The following is an 18888-nucleotide window of genomic DNA, read 5'->3' as shown; positions in this document are numbered from 1 at the left end:
TGAAAAGTGTATACCCTTTTCAACTTTGTTACCTCAATTCTCATCCTAGTTTTTTTCAATTTGGCATCAATGTGTTCGCAATAGAATTCTCTACAGGACTAAAGGCATATAAACTCCAAAAGCCCGGCTTACCATCCGCAACAAACAGAGTAAGCGAGAGTGTGTTACCAGGGAGCGCACAAGAGCGATAAAATGTATACACTCTTTTCATTTTGGTCACCCCAATTGTCATCCTAGGTCTTTCATTTTGGTATCAATGTGTTAGCAATAGAATTATCTACAGGTTTAAATGCATATAAACTCCAAAAGCAAGGTGTACCATCCGCACAAAACAGAGAAAGTGAGAGAAAGTAACCCGGGAGCACTCTAGTGCAATGTAATGTGAACACTCTTTTCACTTTGGTTACCTCAATTCTCGTCATATGTCTTTCATTTTGGTATCAATGTGTTCGCAATTGTATCTGCTGGCATTTTACCCTTTGCTTGGATCTGAAGTGTTTTAGGCTCACCACGATGCAATCTGATAGTACCACACGTGTATATACCTATCTTCAAGCAGCAATTCACTCATTCAAACCGACTTATAATAGTTATCCATATATAAATGGTAATCTTTGTTCTACCTGTTAACCTGTCATATGAAGAAAGATTGTCAAAGCTTATATTACATTCTCTAGAAAAGCAAAGAATTAGGAGTGACATATGGTAGAGGTGCACAATGAGATGAATGGACATAACAAAGGGCACATTAATGGGGTATTAAAAGTAGCAACACAAGACAGAACTCGAAACAAAGTGTAAAAATTGGAAAAATTTAGATTTAGGAAAGAACTGCATGAGTAAATACACTGGGTTTGTACCTTAAGGTTCATGTATGCAATATTACAGAGTTCCAGTTAACTCCCATGCATGCAATTAATTTATGTTATGTTTATGTTTTTTATGTTAAAATGTTTTTGTTGATTTGTTTGTATATTTTCATAAGTAAAGCATGCTTACCGTCTTATTCCAAGTTTTATGATAACTTTACAAGGTTTAAAACATAAAGTTCAATATATATTCTGGTTTTCACACAGGAATTATACGTTAATATAACATCATAATAACGTAATGATGTCGTGTAAATAACGTTATACTGACGTCATATAAATGTTATATTTATGTTATAAGAACGTAAATTGGATAGCTTTACAGAAAGTAAACAAAAAAAACTAAATGTTGACTGAAAATTATTTATTCTTAAATATAAAGCATGAAAACATTATAATACCATAGCATTTACTATTATTTTTAAATTTTTACATAAATCTTAAAAAACTGTGTCTCAAGAATATATGTTTTTAGTTATATCCTTTGGTTTTAAGAACATCAGATATACGTATTTATGTCAAAAGTTACAGTATTACCTTTGTGGAACCATTTAAAAACGTCCACAAACGTTCTGTGTTTGCTGGGTAGTAGCCAGAACGAACTTCTCAGCCTACTATGTAAGGCCTGATTTGCCTAATAAGCCAAGTTTTCACGAATTTATGTTTTCTCTAATTTTTTTCTTATGAAATGATAAAGCTACCCATTTCATTATGTATGAGGTAAAAAAAAAATTATTGGAGTTAAAATTAACGTAGACATATGACCGAACCTAACCAACTCTACATAACCTAACCTAACCTAGGTTAGGTTAGGCTAATATAATATATGTTAAGTAACGGCCTATTGAATGAATCTCAATCATCAACTCCCCACTGCATGATATATGACTCACGCCGTTTACCCGCGCTTCTTTGAATTTCTTCACTTTGACATTCAGAGCACTGGGCAGAAATCACATTACATCAACATCTATCTCTGACCATCGCATTGCTTTGCTTTGTTTTAATTAGACAGTCGGATTCCCATGGTCCATGCCACTTTTGAGTTGATTACTATATATGATGGTCAATGTAGGAAACTAGTTCAACAAACAATTTAGACAACAAACAATATACAACCTATATCCAATATTTGCATTATGAATTTCAATTGTGATGATGCTGGGTACCCATCCATCTTCAGTAGAACCCATCCAGAACCATTTTGGGTTTATGAGGTATGTTTTTCATATCTTTTTTTTTTTGGGGGGGGGGGGACACTAGTACTAGTTTCATTTAGTCTTTTTCATTCCCAACCAACTTTCAGTTCAGTCAAACTTCTCGTATCCTAAAACAAAAACAAAAACAAAAACAAAAATAAATTAATAATGAACCTTGATATTTAGCACATGCATTTTAACTAACATAAATAAATTTGAAGAAATAATGTACTATTAACTCATCACCTCTATTTTTCTCTTAATTTCAATTGCATCATCTTTATTAATGAAGGTGTACTATTATTCATATTTATTGGCGGTTCTATACCAAAAACTGCCTTGTAAGGCGATATGCCAATTCCACGTGAATATGCTGTGTTTTTGGTGAATTGCACAAAGGGAAGTCCAGCTGACCAATCTCGCGTTTGATTCTCACACATTCAACTGCCAAGCATTTTAATTACATTTTCTTTTGTACATTCAATGCTCCCTTGGCTCTGTGGATGACGAGGTTTGCTATTAATGAGGAGCATGTTGGGCCACATTTCGTTTTTTAGCTCTTGAATGACCTCTGCCACAAATTCATGGCCGTTATCGCTCTGCAGAATTCGTGGGGCTCCCAAGAGAGCAAATATATCGAGTAAGTGGCGTGCCACTTCAATCGCCCGTTTACTGCGAAGAGCTCGTAAAACCGAAAACTTTGTTAAATGATCCTGATAATGTAAAATATATTTATACACACATCCTCCTTCTTTTTGCATATTTATTAAGTCCATTTGTCCTCGCTCCGCAAAACTGGTCGATACAATGGGCCGTATTACCCCCTTTTTTCGTCGAGGAAGTCGTTTCAAATTGCATATGTGGCAGAGTGAAATAAAGAGTTTCACCGATTGTTGAGTGACGTTAGCGATAGTTTTACTTGCTTCAAAATAAGTTCTTTTTTCTCCTCCGTGACAAACTGCTCTGTGTGCTTCATAAATCGTATCATACAATTGCCCTTGATGTATGAAACGACGACACATCCGGCCAGGATCAGCTGTTGTTGTTCCTGTTGTTGTTGTTGTTGTTGTGGTTGTTGTTGTTACAGCCGTAGTAGAATGACGATTGTCACTGGTCAGTTTACGCTTGGTCCCCCGCTTCATTCTTCGTTCAGTTTCGTCGATGGTTACTAAGACATCATCCCCAAATAGATTTTTGACATCATATCGAGACAATAGATCATATTCATGAGAAGATTTCCAATTCAGTTTCAATTTAGCATTTTTGACTTCCTCAATGTATTGTGCTAATTTTTCTCGAGTAAAAATTTTCCGACTCCCAGGCCCACCTTTTTCCAACATTTGGCTAATTTTTAATTCAAATTCATGTTTGCTGCAAAATTCTTCGTTTTTCTTTTGCTTTGATATCATCCTATCACTATTTTAATTTTATTTCAATATGTTTATTATATAACCACCAAGTTTTTTTTTTTTTTTTACAAATTGCCTAGAACACTAGTGATGATAATGGAATTTGAATTGAAAAGGAATTGAAAAGAAGAGTTTGAAGCCTTTACTGTAAACCTGAAGAATCTCGAAATATAAATAAAAAAAATAATATATATAATGCCATGCCTAGTAAATATATAATATGGTCAGACGGATTTAATAAATTTACCATTCATTAATTACATACCAAAATGAGTGGACAACATAGCATGAAAACATTAGAAGGTTTAAATTTCAAAATAAATTTAAACATTTTAAAACGAAATGGGTTTTATTATAACAAACAAGAAAATCTATGGAAATGTATAAAGTGTCATTTGTCACTTACATTCAATATAAATAGTAATGCAATTGTATATCCAGAACATAATTGTACATTTATTTCACAAATTAAAACACCTATCAGAATGTTTAACAACATTTTTTTTTTGAAGTTTGAAAGTGCACGTCTAGACACATTTAACAATTGGAAATTCCCATGGATTTCCCCTCTAAATTTAGCTAGGGATGGATTTTTTTATCTTAAAAGAAACGATGCATGTGCATGTATTTTCTGCAATACAGTTATCAAGAACTGGCAAATAAACGATATTCCACATAATAAACATAGACAAAGAGTTCCTTATTGTCCATTTATCATGGGAAAACCCGTTGGTAATGTCCCTTTAGAGTTATGTGAAGTTATTCTGCAATCAAATTTAGTCCTCTCATTGTCACCTCATTGTCCCAGTGTCGATCGAACATATGAAGATTGTAAAAATCGCCTGGAAAGTTTTAGCACATGGCCACTTACATTACCAAACTCAGAAGATCTAAGTTCAGCTGGATTCTTTTATACAGGTCTTAGTGATCATGTGAAATGTGCTTTTGTAATCTTGGGCTATGGAATTTTGACATTTCTGACAAGCCTCTACTTCTTCATATTCAATGGAATCCGGAATGTAGCTTTCTGAAAAGTTTCATGGATTTATCCTCGAACAAAATTGAGATTACAATACGAAAATTTCGAGAGGTATCTGTAAATGATAAAAAAAATCTAATTCAATCTTTAATTGAAGGAATGGATACCATATGCCAAACCATTTACCATGATAATATACCTCGAGATATTATACATAGTATTGTAAAAGAAACTATAGAAAAAAAAGAATTTGCAGTATTGTTTTCATATATTTTATTTCGGTATAAATGTCAGGAAAAACAATTTGGGAAAATTTTGGTAAAAAATTTTCCTCAAATAATAAAAGATATGGAAACTACTACAACCCAAACAACACCCCCACCATCACCCTACCCAAACCCCACCAACACAACAACCCCCACAACATCCCAAACAATAACCCAAACCCCACCAACACAACAACCCCCACAACAACCCAAACAATAACCCAAACCCCACCAACACAACAACCCCCACAACAACCCAAACAATAACCCAAACACTGCCACCACCACCACCACCACCACCACCCTCCCAAAACCTAACCAACACAACAACCCAAACAATAACCCAAACACTGCCACCACCACCACCACCACCACCACCCTCCCAAAACCTAACCAACACAACAACCCAAACACTGCCACCACCACCACCACCCTCCCAAAACCCTACCAACACAACAACCAAAACACTGCCACCACCACCCTCCCAAAACCCAACCAACACAACAACCCAAACACTGCCACCACCACCCTCCCAAAACCCAACCAACACAACAACCCAAACACCGCCACCACCACCACCACCCTCCCCAAACCCCACCAACACAACAACCCCACCACAACTTTTATAATCACCCACACCCACAATATACACACCCTAATCTCATCACCACCCCAACAACCTTACCACACCACCACCACCACTCTCTACTACACATTAATGAATATAATCCATGTTCCGTTAGAATACAAAAAATATATAAATTATTATATAAACACCATTCATTTTTATATACAAAATAGTCAGTATGTCATCTCAGTATTGTAAAGAAACTGATTTTTATTACAAAAATGCACATCTTCCTCCCACTATAAATATGCCATTAATACAATTAAAACCAAACCAATTAAATTATGATAATAAAACTAAAAAATCTTTAGGGCTTTTATATGTAGATGCCAGTCAATGTTTTAGTACAGACGAAAAAGTTATATTAAAAAAATGTAAAATCCTAATGTTACATTCTCCATCATACTTTTATATTTCGTATCTTAATAATAAAAGTTATCGACATAAATGGAATGATAAAACGAAAAATGTTATTATTTTTGAAAATTCGTCCCCCATGAGTCAAGCCGAATATGTTAATTTATATCAACATATGTTTGGTAATGGAAATACAATAGAGGGAGAGTATACACTTCCTTGTGGTCAACCTGAAAAAATTGATCAAAAGATTCCGATAATTACCCAAATTAGAGAGTTTATGGAAGAAACACATTGTTTTCATTTAGATTTTATACCAATTATTAAAAGAATTAAATTGGGGATGATTCATAATAACCAATATAATTTACCAATGATATCAGAGGAATGGATAGCACTGAATGGTAAAACCTATCAGTGTGATTATAGTATTTTAATTGAAACTGAAAATGCAAATAATTTAATTCAATTTACGCACTCTCGGTCTCGATGTTTAAATTGGATACTTGGAACTTTAGGATGTATTTTCAACCTAAATGATAAGAAGACCAACAACCGTGCAATTAAGAATTATATGCATCGTTTTCCTTTCAGTCATCGCTTAGATGAAGAAAAAATTGCCTGTTATTTCCCACTTGAAGAAGCCCTAATACATATAAACAGCCATCGACTCAAAACACTAATACCCTTCAATAGTGAAACATTAATTAAAACTATAATTAAAAAAATAAAAGAAAATCGTTAAATAAAATGGTACATCCTCATCTTTCAACAACAACAACAACAACGGCTTCAGGAGAGAATCATCAACAACTTCCTCAGTTACTACCTCAACCTCATGTTATGGATTTGAGAATAGCTAATAGAGTACATGAAGAATCTTATTGGAATCCAATACCAACCACATTAACAACTCCCGCAATTAATGAGAGACATGATAATAAGGAAATATCACAGGAAAAAATGAATGTCGTTAAGAAAAAAACAAATTGGCCCCTTTCTATTATGTATCTGTCTTTTTTGGTTGGTTTATTAGCCACCTTTTATCTTTTGGGAACAAATATTTCCAAATCATTAATGTCATTAGTAATTGCTATTATGGCTCTTTTATTAATTACATTTATCTTAACTTACCATCAATATCAATATAATTCAATTGTTTCTTATGCCCAAAAAATCGTTCCTCCAGCTAAACAGCTTATACATCTATTAAATTATTAAATTATAATTAAATTTCATAGTCATTTTATTATTTTTCTCCTATATAAAAAAGAACAAAAAAAGATATGTTCGGTAATAAAATATTCACATATTTTATACTTATTATATTAGTTATCTTATGTTTGTTTATTACAATAACATCTGTTATGAATGTATATGATAAAATACCATTTATGGATTCAGTTAAATCTGATGATCACATGAAATATGTTATGGGGTCACATCATGCCATAGCTGGGCTAATTGCAGTAATTCTCGTGATTTTTACAACGATTAATACATATAAAATTATAAACCATGAAGAAAGAGACCAAATGAATTTTGAAGCACAGTAAATTTAATAAAGTATTCGAAAAAAATTGTTGTAATGTATGACATTTACCAAGTCATAGAAACAGGTGCTTGCTTTATTTTTTTTGATACAAGTGTAATCAATACTGATCATAAAATTACATAAATTTTTTTATTATAATCATAAAAACCTACAGTGTGTGTGTGTGTGTGTGTGGACCTACAGTGTGTGTGTGTGGGTGTGTGTGTTGTAAAAAGAAATATATTAAATTTGATATATACAAAATTCATATTCTATAATGTTTACAATTTCTAAGATCTAACTGTACATTTATTAATTGAAGGTGGTGGTATGCCTAATATAATAATAATAATAATAATAATAATAATAAAAACTCTGGGAGAATGGTAATTCGAATGTAAGTTACAAGTTACTAAAGAGATATTCATCAAATCCTTATTCTTAATAATGGATCCTAAGTGAGTGGGTAAAACGACACATACAGAGGAAGAAACAAACAACGGGTAGGTCTCCCGAAACCCATTTAAACCTATTACAAAAAACAATAACAACCACCAAAATAAATATATATATATATATATATATATATATATATATATATATATATATATATATATATATATAACTTTAGAACACTTTCCCACCAGGAGACTCAAACCCTAGCCAGCACAGAAGCCTTCCAGCAACTGGCATAACAGGTACGCCTTAACCCTCTCCACCACCTGCTCAGACCCTTAAAAGAGATGGTAATTTCGGAGTATTTAAATACCACAAAGATCACCACCTCCCAAGAGCACTAGAGCAAGTGAGGGGTCATTTAGACGTTAATTTCATCAAGTCCCTGTTAATATGGGAAGACACAGTGTCTATGTCTAAAGTTGTATACTTGACTCTCGTGTTTAGGAGAGTTGTGCCTTAAGCATAGACACTGTGTCTTCCCATATTAACAGGGACTTGATGAAATTAACGTCTAAATGACCCCTCACTTGCTCTAGTGATCTTGGGAGGTGGTGATCTTTGTGGTATTTAAATACTCCGAAATTACCATCTCTTTTAAGGGTCTGAGCAGGTGGTGGAGAGGGTTAAGGCGTACCTGTTATGCCAGTTGCTGGAAGGCTTCTGTGCTGGCTAGGGTTCGAGTCTCCTGGTGGGAAAGTGTTCTAAAGTTGTATACTTGACTCTCGTGTTTAGGAGAGTTGTGCCTTAAGCATAGACACTGTGTCTTCCCATATTAACAGGGACTTGATGAAATTAACGTCTAAATGACCCCTCACTTGCTCTAGTGCTCTTGGGAGGTGGTGATCTTTGTGGTATTTAAATACTCCGAAATTACCATCTCTTTTAAGGGTCTGAGCAGGTGGTGGAGAGGGTTAAGGCGTACCTGTTATGCCAGTTGCTGGAAGGCTTCTGTGCTGGCTAGGGTTCGAGTCTCCTGGTGGGAAAGTGTTCTAAAGTTGTATACTTGACTCTCGTGTTTAGGAGAGTTGTGCCTTAAGCATAGACACTGTGTCTTCCCATATTAACAGGGACTTGATGAAATTAACGTCTAAATGACCCCTCACTTGCTCTAGTGCTCTTGGGAGGTGGTGATCTTTGTGGTATTTAAATACTCCGAAATTACCATCTCTTTTAAGGGTCTGAGCAGGTGGTGGAGAGGGTTAAGGCGTACCTGTTATGCCAGTTGCTGGAAGGCTTCTGTGCTGGCTAGGGTTCGAGTCTCCTGGTGGGAAAGTGTTCTAAAGTTGTATACTTGACTCTCGTGTTTAGGAGAGTTGTGCCTTATATATATATATATATATATATATATATATATATATATATATATATATATATATATATATATATATATATATATATATATATATATATATATATATATATATATATATATATATATGTCGTGCCTGGTTGCCAGAACGTTGTATTTGGCCTGCTGTGCAAGGCCCGATTTGCCTGATGGGCCGAGTTTTCATGAATTTATATTTTTTTTCAAATTTTTTTCTTGTGAAGTGATGAATCTGTCCATTTCATTATGTATGGGTTGATTATTGGAAATTTGAGTTAAACTAACATAGATATATGACCGAACCTAACCTAGCCCCTAACCTATCGTAACCTAACCTAATTAACTTGTGTATGGTGAAATGGACAGATTTATCACTTCATAGAGGAAAATTGGAAAAATATATAGATTCAGGGGAACTTGCCTCGTTGGGCAGGTCGGGCCTAGCATAGTGGTCCAGGTGTGGCTTTCTGGCTGCTAGATGTAACATATGTCTATTATTTTTTTTTTATAATATGCTAAACGAAACCTCTCAATGTTCAATAATTCTTAGCCATTTATTAAAAAAATTGTGGGAATATCAATTATGCGTTAGAAGCTGGAGTGCTGGTGGAGGTGGAGGTGGTGACAGTGGCACCGCTGTCGTTAGCAGCTGGAGTGCTAGTGGAGGTGGTGACAGTGGCACCGCTGTCGTTAGCAGCTGGAGTGCTATTGGAGGTGGAGGTGGTGACAGTGGCACCGCTGTCGTTAGCAGCTGGAGTGCTGGTGGAGGTGGAGGTGGTGACAGTGGCACCGCTGTCGTTAGCAGCTGGAGTGCTGGTGGAGGTGGAGGTGGTGACAGTGGCACCGCTGTCGTTAGCAGCTGGAGTGCTGGTGGAGGTGGAGGTGGTGACAGTGGCACTGCTGTCGTTAGCAGCTGGAGTGCTGGTGGAGGTGGTGACAGTGGCACCGCTGTCGTTAGCAGCTGGAGTGCTGGTGGAGGTGGTGACAGTGGCACCGCTGTCCTTAGCAGCTGGAGTGCTGGTGGAGGTGGTGACTGTGGCACGTGCTGTTGGGAGGGTGGCACTGACATCTTCTGATTGTGGAGAGATGGTGTCGCTGTTTGTGGATTGGATTCTCATCCACATTAAAAATAAAATAATTAGTAAACATATACCAACAACAAATATATAAATGTTCATTTTTTTTATAATAACCAAAACAAAAAAAATATTAGAGGGTAATTCATAAAAAATAAAAAACAACAACTAAGTATTTTGGGTAATTGCCATATAGACCGTTTATTGGCAAACATTACATTAAATTATTAATATAATTGAAAAGTTTTAATTATAATATAAATTACCATATACATCCTTGTGTTTTAGGTGGGGTATACAAATTTACATACTGATTAAATGACATTGAATCGCACAAATCTTGTGGTATATGATGTACATCATTAGGAGGTTCTATTTGGAAGTTGGGGATGGATGTATCTGCTTTTATAGTTTTATCAACAACTTGAAGATATTCAGAAGGATCTCGTATTTGTACTAAATAATTAGGTTGAAGAGTTGTAATGTTGTTTCCTGGTGTTACTTCAAATTTCCTAAATACCCCAACACTGCGATTCATAATATTTTGCAAATGGGCAATGGTATTTTTTAGTACTAACATCTCATTAGAACATAGGCTCTTGAGAGTAACAAAACCGATTTGATCTGAATATACTACATTAGGCGATGCTATTTCAAGAATATTTGTGCCATTTTCGGGATAGTCTGAAAATATATCTATACCATTGGGTTTTTCATCTGCAAGATTATGATTGATATCGAGTATTTTTGAGGGAGACATTCCAATGGCAATATCAAAAATAGAATAATTAACATTATTTATATCAACAGGTTTATTCAGGTCATCATTAAACTCTGAAAAGTAATTTTTCAAATTGTCTATATTTGCTTTTAAATTCTTACGAAACATTTCCGAATCATTAATATGTTTCTCCATAGCAATATCAGCGAGATCAGGAGAGGTGGTAGTATTTAAGTCAGGAAAACTGTCTGGTTTAATAGGATCTCCAGGTTTGAGATTTGTATTAGGTGTCATGGTATGTGCTGTATTTACAAATCGTTTAGTAGTAGGCATCCTTCAGTCTCGGGAGACTATGGAGTTGCGCCCTAGTTGTCAATCCTGGTGCAGCGTCTGGTGTGACTGATGAGGCCAATCCGAGAGTGGCAGTCCTTCCCACACCGAGCACAAACGAAGTCCGATTCTGGTCTGTCTTCCTGGTTACCGGCTTTCCTTCTCTGTCTCTTTGCCTCCGATTCCTTGGCAAGTGACTCCTCGAACTTGGAGAGACCTCTTTGAACAGACTGCCTCCAGGCTGAACGGTCTGCAGCCAGTGTCTCCCATATAGCAAGATCGACGTCCATGGCTTTCAGGTCCCTTTTGCATACGTCTTTGTACCGTAGCTGGGACTTGCCTACTGGACGCTTTCCCTGCCTCAGCTCTCCGTACAGGAGATCCTTGGGGATCCTGCCGTCGCCCATTCGCACAACGTGCCCGAGCCAGCGCATTCGTCTCTGTTTCAGCATTGTGTACATGCTGGTGATTCTTGCTCTCCCCAAGACGTTGTTGTTTGTCACCTTGTCCTGCCAGGTGATGTCCAAGATGTGTCTAAGGCAGCGCATGTGGTAGGCATTCAGCCGTCTTTCCTGACGGGCGCGGAGTGTCCAAGACTCACTGCCATAAAGGAGAGTGCTCAGGACACAGGATCTGTAAACCTGAATCTTAGTATACTCAGTTAGCCTATTGTTGGCCCACACTCTCTTTGTCAGTTTGGACATGGTAGTAGATGCCTTACCGATGCGTTTGTTTAGCTCCGTATCAAGAGAGAGGGAGTCAGAGATTGTGGAGCCCAGGTACACGAAGTCGTGAATAACTTCCAGTTTGGAATCAGAGATGCCGATGTCAGGTGGGGAGTCCACTCCTTGTCCCATGACTTGTGTTTTCTTCAGACTGATGGTGAGTCCGAAAGCCTGAGAGGCCTCGCTGAAGCGGGTTATGAGCCGTTGGAGGTCTTCAGCTGAGTGGGCAGTGATTGCTGCGTCGTCGGCAAAGAGGAAGTCGCGCAGACACCTCAGCCGAACCTTTGTCTTGGCTCTCAGCCTGGCGAGGTTAAAGAGCTTTCCATCCGACCTGGTCCGGAGGTAAATGCCTTCCGTGACAGATCCGAAGGCGTGCCGCAGCATAACTGCGAAGAAAATCCCGAATAGGGTTGGAGCCAGTACGCAGCCCTGCTTTACTCCACTTCGGATGTCAAAGGCGTCTGATGTTAGGCCATCAAAGACCACGGTGCCCCTCATGTTCTCATGGAAAGATCTGATGATGCTGAGGAGCCTGGGTGAGCATCCGATCTTGGGGAGGATCTTGAACAGGCCATCCCTGCTGACGAGGTCGAAGGCCTTCGTCAGATCTATGAAGGCTACAAAGAGTGGCTGCTTCTGTTCCCTGCATTTCTCCTGCAGTTGTCTGAGGGAAAAAACCATGTCGATGGTGGACCTGCCAGCTCTGAATCCACATTGTGATTCTGGATAGACTCTCTCTGCAAGTACTTGGAGCCTCTTCAATGCGACTCGAGCAAACAGCTTTCCGACAATACTGAGGAGGGAGATTCCACGGTAGTTGTAGCAGTCGCCCCTGTCACCTTTATTCTTATACAGTGTGACGATGTTGGCATCCCTCATGTCCTGTGGCACCTCTCCTTCTTCCCAGCAGAGGCAGAGAATTTCGTGCAGCTCCATGAGCAGGCTACCTCTGCAGCACTTCAAGGTCTCAGCAGGAATGCCATCTTTGCCAGGAGCTTTACCAGAAGCAAGGGAGTCCAGGGCATCGCTGAGTTCTTCCAGGGTCGGTTCACTGTCGAGCTCCATTAACACAGGCAGACACTCAATGGCGCTCAGGGCATCTTCGGTGACCACATTGTCCCTGGCGTATAGCTCAGAGTAGTGCTCGACCCAGCGCTTCAGCTGCAGTGTCTGGTCCTGAATCACCTCGCCAGTGGCAGATTTCAGAGGAGCGGTCTTCCTCTGGATTGGGCCGAGGGCCTGCTTGATGCCGTCATACATTCCCCTTACATTGCCTGTATCCGCTGCAGTCTGTATCTGGGAGCAGAGCTGGAGCCAATAGTTGTTGGCATATCGCCTGGCGCTCTGCTGCACTTTGCAGCGGACGGCCCGAAGGATCTGTAAGTTGCGCTGACTTGGGCAGGCTTTGTAGGCTGCCAAGGCGTTTCTCCTCTCTTCGATTACAGGTGTCATCTCTTCCGAGTGAGCCTCGAACCAGTCTGCCGACCTGCTGGTCTTCTTGCCAAAGGTGGAAATGGCAGCGTTGAACACAGTGTCTCTGAGGTGCTCCCATCTTTTACAGGTAGTGACCCCAGCTGGGCCAGGGAGAGCTTCCTCGAGCACGTGTGCAAAATCTTCCACCTTGTCCTGGTTGCGGGTCTTGGTGGTGTCGATGCGAGGTCTGCCTGCCTTTTTCGAGTGATGAATCTTCTTTGGTTGCATCTTGACCCTGCTACATACCAGGGAGTGGTCGGTGTCACAGACAGCACTCTGGTAGCTACGCGTAATCTTGACGCTGGGTAGACTTGCACGCCTGGCAAGTATCAGGTCAAGCTGGTGCCAGTGCTTGGATCTGGGGTGTCTCCAAGATACTCGGTGTTGAGGCTTTGTGCCGAAGAACGTGTTGGTGACACAAAGACCATGAAGGCAGCAGAGTTCTAGCAGACGTTGCCCGTTCTCATTCATCCTTCCTATGCCGAATTGACCCAGGCCAGTGGGCCAAATGTTGTGCTCGGCACCCACTCTGGCGTTGAAGTCGCCGAGGATGAACAGTGGCTCCTTTACAGGGATTCTCGCTATGACTCTGTTGAGGTCATCGTAGAATTTTTCCTTTGCCTCTGCTGGAGAAGTCAGGGTTGGTGCATATGCACTAATTACATTGACTGGTCCTGTTTGGGAGTACAGTTGCAGAGACAGAATTCGTTCGGTTTCCCCCATCGGTGGCATAACGTGTCCCAACAGTGCATTCCTGACGGCAAATCCCACACCATGTTCTCTGGTCTCATCTGGAGGTTTTCCTTGCCAGAAGAAAGAGAAGGTCCTCTCTCTCACAGATCCTGATCCCGGGAGCCTGGTCTCTTGGAGAGCAACAATATCCATCTGCAGCTTGCTCAGCTCCCTATCGATGATTGCTGTTTTTCGGGCGTCATTGATTTCTTGCAGGTCGTCAGAGAAACCTGGTGTCAGTGTCCTGACGTTCCATGTGCCCAGCTTTAGAGCAGTTGATATTTTCTTCTTTGGTTTGGTATTGCTTGGTGCAAAGTTGTCGGGCCGCTTGTCAGTTTTCACCCTAAACCCCACGCACCCAGTGAGGTTAACGGACCGTGGCGAGGCAACACCTTATTGGCTGGGGTTTGCCCAGCTTGAGGCGGGCGGTAGCTGCCCAGTGGGGCGCGATGACCCCTCCCACCGTCAGAAGCAACCCCTGGCGTCACACTCTTCGCCAATCGAGCAGAAGACCTTTATGATCGATATGAACGTTTATGATCGTTTATGAACGATAAGTTTATGATATGAACAAATCGTTTATGAGGTGGATATTTAGTACCATCTTTAAGTCCTCGTTTCAATTTTTCACAGGCTGTAGTTGATTTAGGTTCAGTACTGTCAGTAAACACGGCCTTCCCTTTATTATTAATGATGAGAATATTATGTGGAGTAGTGATACACTCATTATTGAGTGGAGGGTATTTTTTAAGATCTTCCGGATTATTCGAGAGGGCAACCGCTATGGCTAGAAAATCATGTATTCGATGTGTGGACAAGGGTTCATAACAAGCAAAATTGGTTCGATTCAAATATAATCTACTTCCATCATTATCTGTTATAGTTTTCACTTGTAAACGTCGCTGTGATTGAATTAGTTGAGAATAATATATGTTTAAAACTGAATTTACATCAAAAATTTTTAGTAAAACTAAATTTTCTTCACCTTTAGCTGCTTTAACAAATTTATGAGGTGGAAAAGTTATTAATTTATTCTTGTCAGTTGGTATAGGCTCACCTTTGTAATAACCATTATCAAGAGAAGCAGGGAGAGCGTTCATAAACTTTTCATAACATTCCAATTGGTCTTTAATGTTATTATTATTGCAAGGAACAGTTTCCTCTGTATCAACCCAAATTACTTTAACCCCCTGATCTATGAGATTTGATGGCATAGCTAACATCTGTAAAAAGATTTTTGAATCAGGGATTAGAATATTACCTGGATGAAAAGATATATTCATAGCATTTTGCATGTTAGGATAGACTTTTTGATTAACATTATAACTTGTTAAGACATGAGCCATTGGTCCTAAATTATAAGTTTTATGAGGCCCAGTTTAGTTGGAACAAAATGAGTCTTTAAAATCTTTCACCACGTCTGTTGATAACAAACCCATTTTTAGATATAAACAGGGTGGACATATAGCAGACAAACTTTTATAAATATTATGTACTGGTTTTTCCCGTGCTTTTCTATACAAATCTTCAATTTGTTGTAAATGATAATCTTTTTCTTCATATTTTAGGTCAGGAAATAGAGCGTGAATACAAACACATTTAGAAGAATTACCTATCATATTTAACTGTTGACCCAAAGCTTTTATGAAAGAAGCACATTGGTTAGGGTCACTGATATATCTAGTCATATCTTGAATTTTGGAAAGAACTTCAGATATTTCTGGATTAACTTTTGGATTGGCCATTATTGATGTTATAGATGAATTCGGAGTTAGACCAACTACTGATTGTTGTGTTATGGTGTTTGTTTGTTGGTTTTGTGCTGGTGGTGTTGGTGGTGGGTTTGATGGTGGGTTTGGTGATTGTACAGGATTGGTTGTATTTGGAATCCCTACAGGACTATTCATATTTTCATATATTTTTTATTATAAACTAAAATAAAAAGGTAAATAAATGTCTTCATCTTTACCTCAATCACCGACATCATCACTTTCAATAAAAAATCCCATAGTTAATTCTGATGTCATTAATATCATTTCTAAAATTAATGATGATTCACCCCAACATAATTTAATTAGAACAATGATTAGAGAACAAATAAATATGATTGGTACTCAATGTATTTGTAAACATGCAATTTTACCTAATGTAAAAACAGAAGATAAAGATTATTATTTACTTCAACTTGAACAACTCTATATGAAAGCCCAAGAAAAATTATCCAAATCCAATACCTATATAAGTTTATCTGCCATATGCCAACCATGTTTGTATGTGAAAATGGGTTTAATCTTTCGGGAAACTTTAAATGATTTTCATTATAATGAAATGTGTCATAATAACATTGGAATACACACCTATAATTTAGGATATTTCTGGCATGCTCTATCTAGTTTCGGTATTAATTACAAAATTTATCCCCAAATTAAACAAACACAGAACATATCTTTCTTTCCTGGTAATATTATCTTACCCAATCCCAACATTTTGTTACAAATTTTAGCTATGCCATCAAATCTCATAGATCAAAATATTAAAATTGTTTGGGTTAACACTAAAGAAATAATAGACGAAATAAATGAAATAAATGTTGACGATTTAACTAAAATTTATACAAAATTTGTAGAAAGTCTCCCATATCCTTTGGAAAACGGTTACTATAAACGTCCATTAAAAAACGAACAATGGAATGACAATGAAAAGGGAATAAGCGCTCCTCCTTCTTCACGATTTATTAAAGTTATAAAAAATGATGATTTTAATTCAGTGGATTTAAAAATCTTTGATATTAACAATATAATGAGTATTTATTATGCTCAGTTAATTAAATCTCAGCAACGGCTCTTACAAATAAGAAATAATCGATTGTCATACTGTGAACCATTATTGACACATAGGACTCATGATTATATAGCTATAGCAATTGCTCTTTCTGACTCCCTCGATGATCTTAAAGAATTACCGCCTCTCAATGGTCGATGTATCTTCACGATGCATAACATTCTTATTGTTAACAGACAAGGAAGAGCTATTTTTACTACAACTACTACCAAAAATCAATCCACTGAATGTATACGGTTAAAACGAGCTCTTAAACCTAAAATATTCACCCAAACCAATACCAGTTCACCCAATGTATTACAACAACTCAAAAATCCTGTTAGACCTATAGATATTCATCTCCCTTCTTTTATACATGAGACCAAATTTTCTTATCTGTCTCATATTGCAACTGAGAAACCTATGGTTAAAACGTATCAAAGTCATTTAACTTCAAATACTGATAATTTAAAACGGTATTTCAATACATTTAATGATGATCTAAATGTGGATGTGGTAAATAACATTAATGATGTTTCCATTCTCGATATTGCAATGGGAATGTACCCTAGTAAAATATTAGATATTAACTTGAAACCGGAAAAAAATCAAATATTGATATTTCCACTGACGAATCCAATGGAGAATGTATGATTAGGATATTAGAAACCACCCCTCCTAATACTGCTTATTCATCTCATATAGGATTCATTTCCCTTACAAATATATGCAGTAATGAAAAATTAGTTTTAAAAAATATGGCAACATTTTTACCTAATATATTAGCTCGAGATACTGGCACAAACTTCATTTCTAAAAATTCTCTAGGGAATATTACCCATAATATAAATTTTTTGGCTGAAATGAAAGATCACAACGAGTTTATTGAGTCCATAAAACAACCAAATTAACAAAGTAAAATAAAAAAAAAAAAATGACTTCAAAATCAACCTTGGATATTATTAATCTTAATGATGCCCTTAAAAATAAAAAATATAAAAAAGCTTTTCAAATATATTTAGACTTTGAAAAATCTATTCTAAAAACACTCTTTGTAAATGAAATTAAAATTATACCCGAAAATGAAAATAGTCCAGAGAGACTAAACCCATTTCCTTTGATAATATGTTCAACGCTGTTCAAATTAGCATTACAAGAAGATAAGAAAAATGATATAAAAGAATTTAAACCGAAAGAAAATCTTCAAAAATTAAATGAATTCTTTAAAAATATCGATAATATTGACCAAATAGTAGGTTCATCCCTCATTAACGATCTACTAACCAACCTTATACATTGTGCAATCAATGAACTTGAAAACGAAAATATGGATGAACCCAATCTCATGGACAGAATTTTTGGTGTATATAAATTATTTGAACAGTTTATATTTGCCCTTGAACGTAGTCATCTTTATACACCATTTTCAATCTACACTCAATTGATTTACCTTTGTTTTCTGTTATGCAAACGCATGAATGAACTCATAAAAAGTTGTGTAAATATGAATACAATCTCTAATTCAAAAATAAATGAAATTCAAAACACATTTCAAAATAATGTAAACCAATTGGAAAACAATAATAAATTTTGTATACAACAGTTACATGAACATTATCAATGGCAACTAAAAAACTCTCAAGAAATTTATAAAAACAACATTGAAGAAATTTACAGAAAAACAGAGGAAAGTAAAAATGAATTATGGAAAAGGGTTAACCTTTCAACTATTGACACTATACATGAACAAGAATTAATGTTAAATAACCAACTTGAATTAATAGAAAAAATCATATCCGAAATAAAAACGTATGGAATGAATGATGATGATGAATTAACACAAGATGACCAACGATCATTGAGTCCTAGGGATAGAAACCAATCGCTCTTTGACCATTCCAATGTCAGCTGAACACCATATTGTTGCTTCTCCAGCCGGGATTCTGCCTTAGAAGCTTTCAGGCATAATCCCACGAGTACCTAC

The sequence above is a fragment of the Procambarus clarkii genome, chromosome 46 (genome assembly GCF_040958095.1).
Source record: "Procambarus clarkii isolate CNS0578487 chromosome 46, FALCON_Pclarkii_2.0, whole genome shotgun sequence".
Lineage (NCBI taxonomy): Eukaryota > Metazoa > Arthropoda > Malacostraca > Decapoda > Cambaridae > Procambarus > Procambarus clarkii.
The sequence above is the reverse complement of the archived record's forward strand: the minus strand, read 5'-3'. Positions refer to the sequence as shown.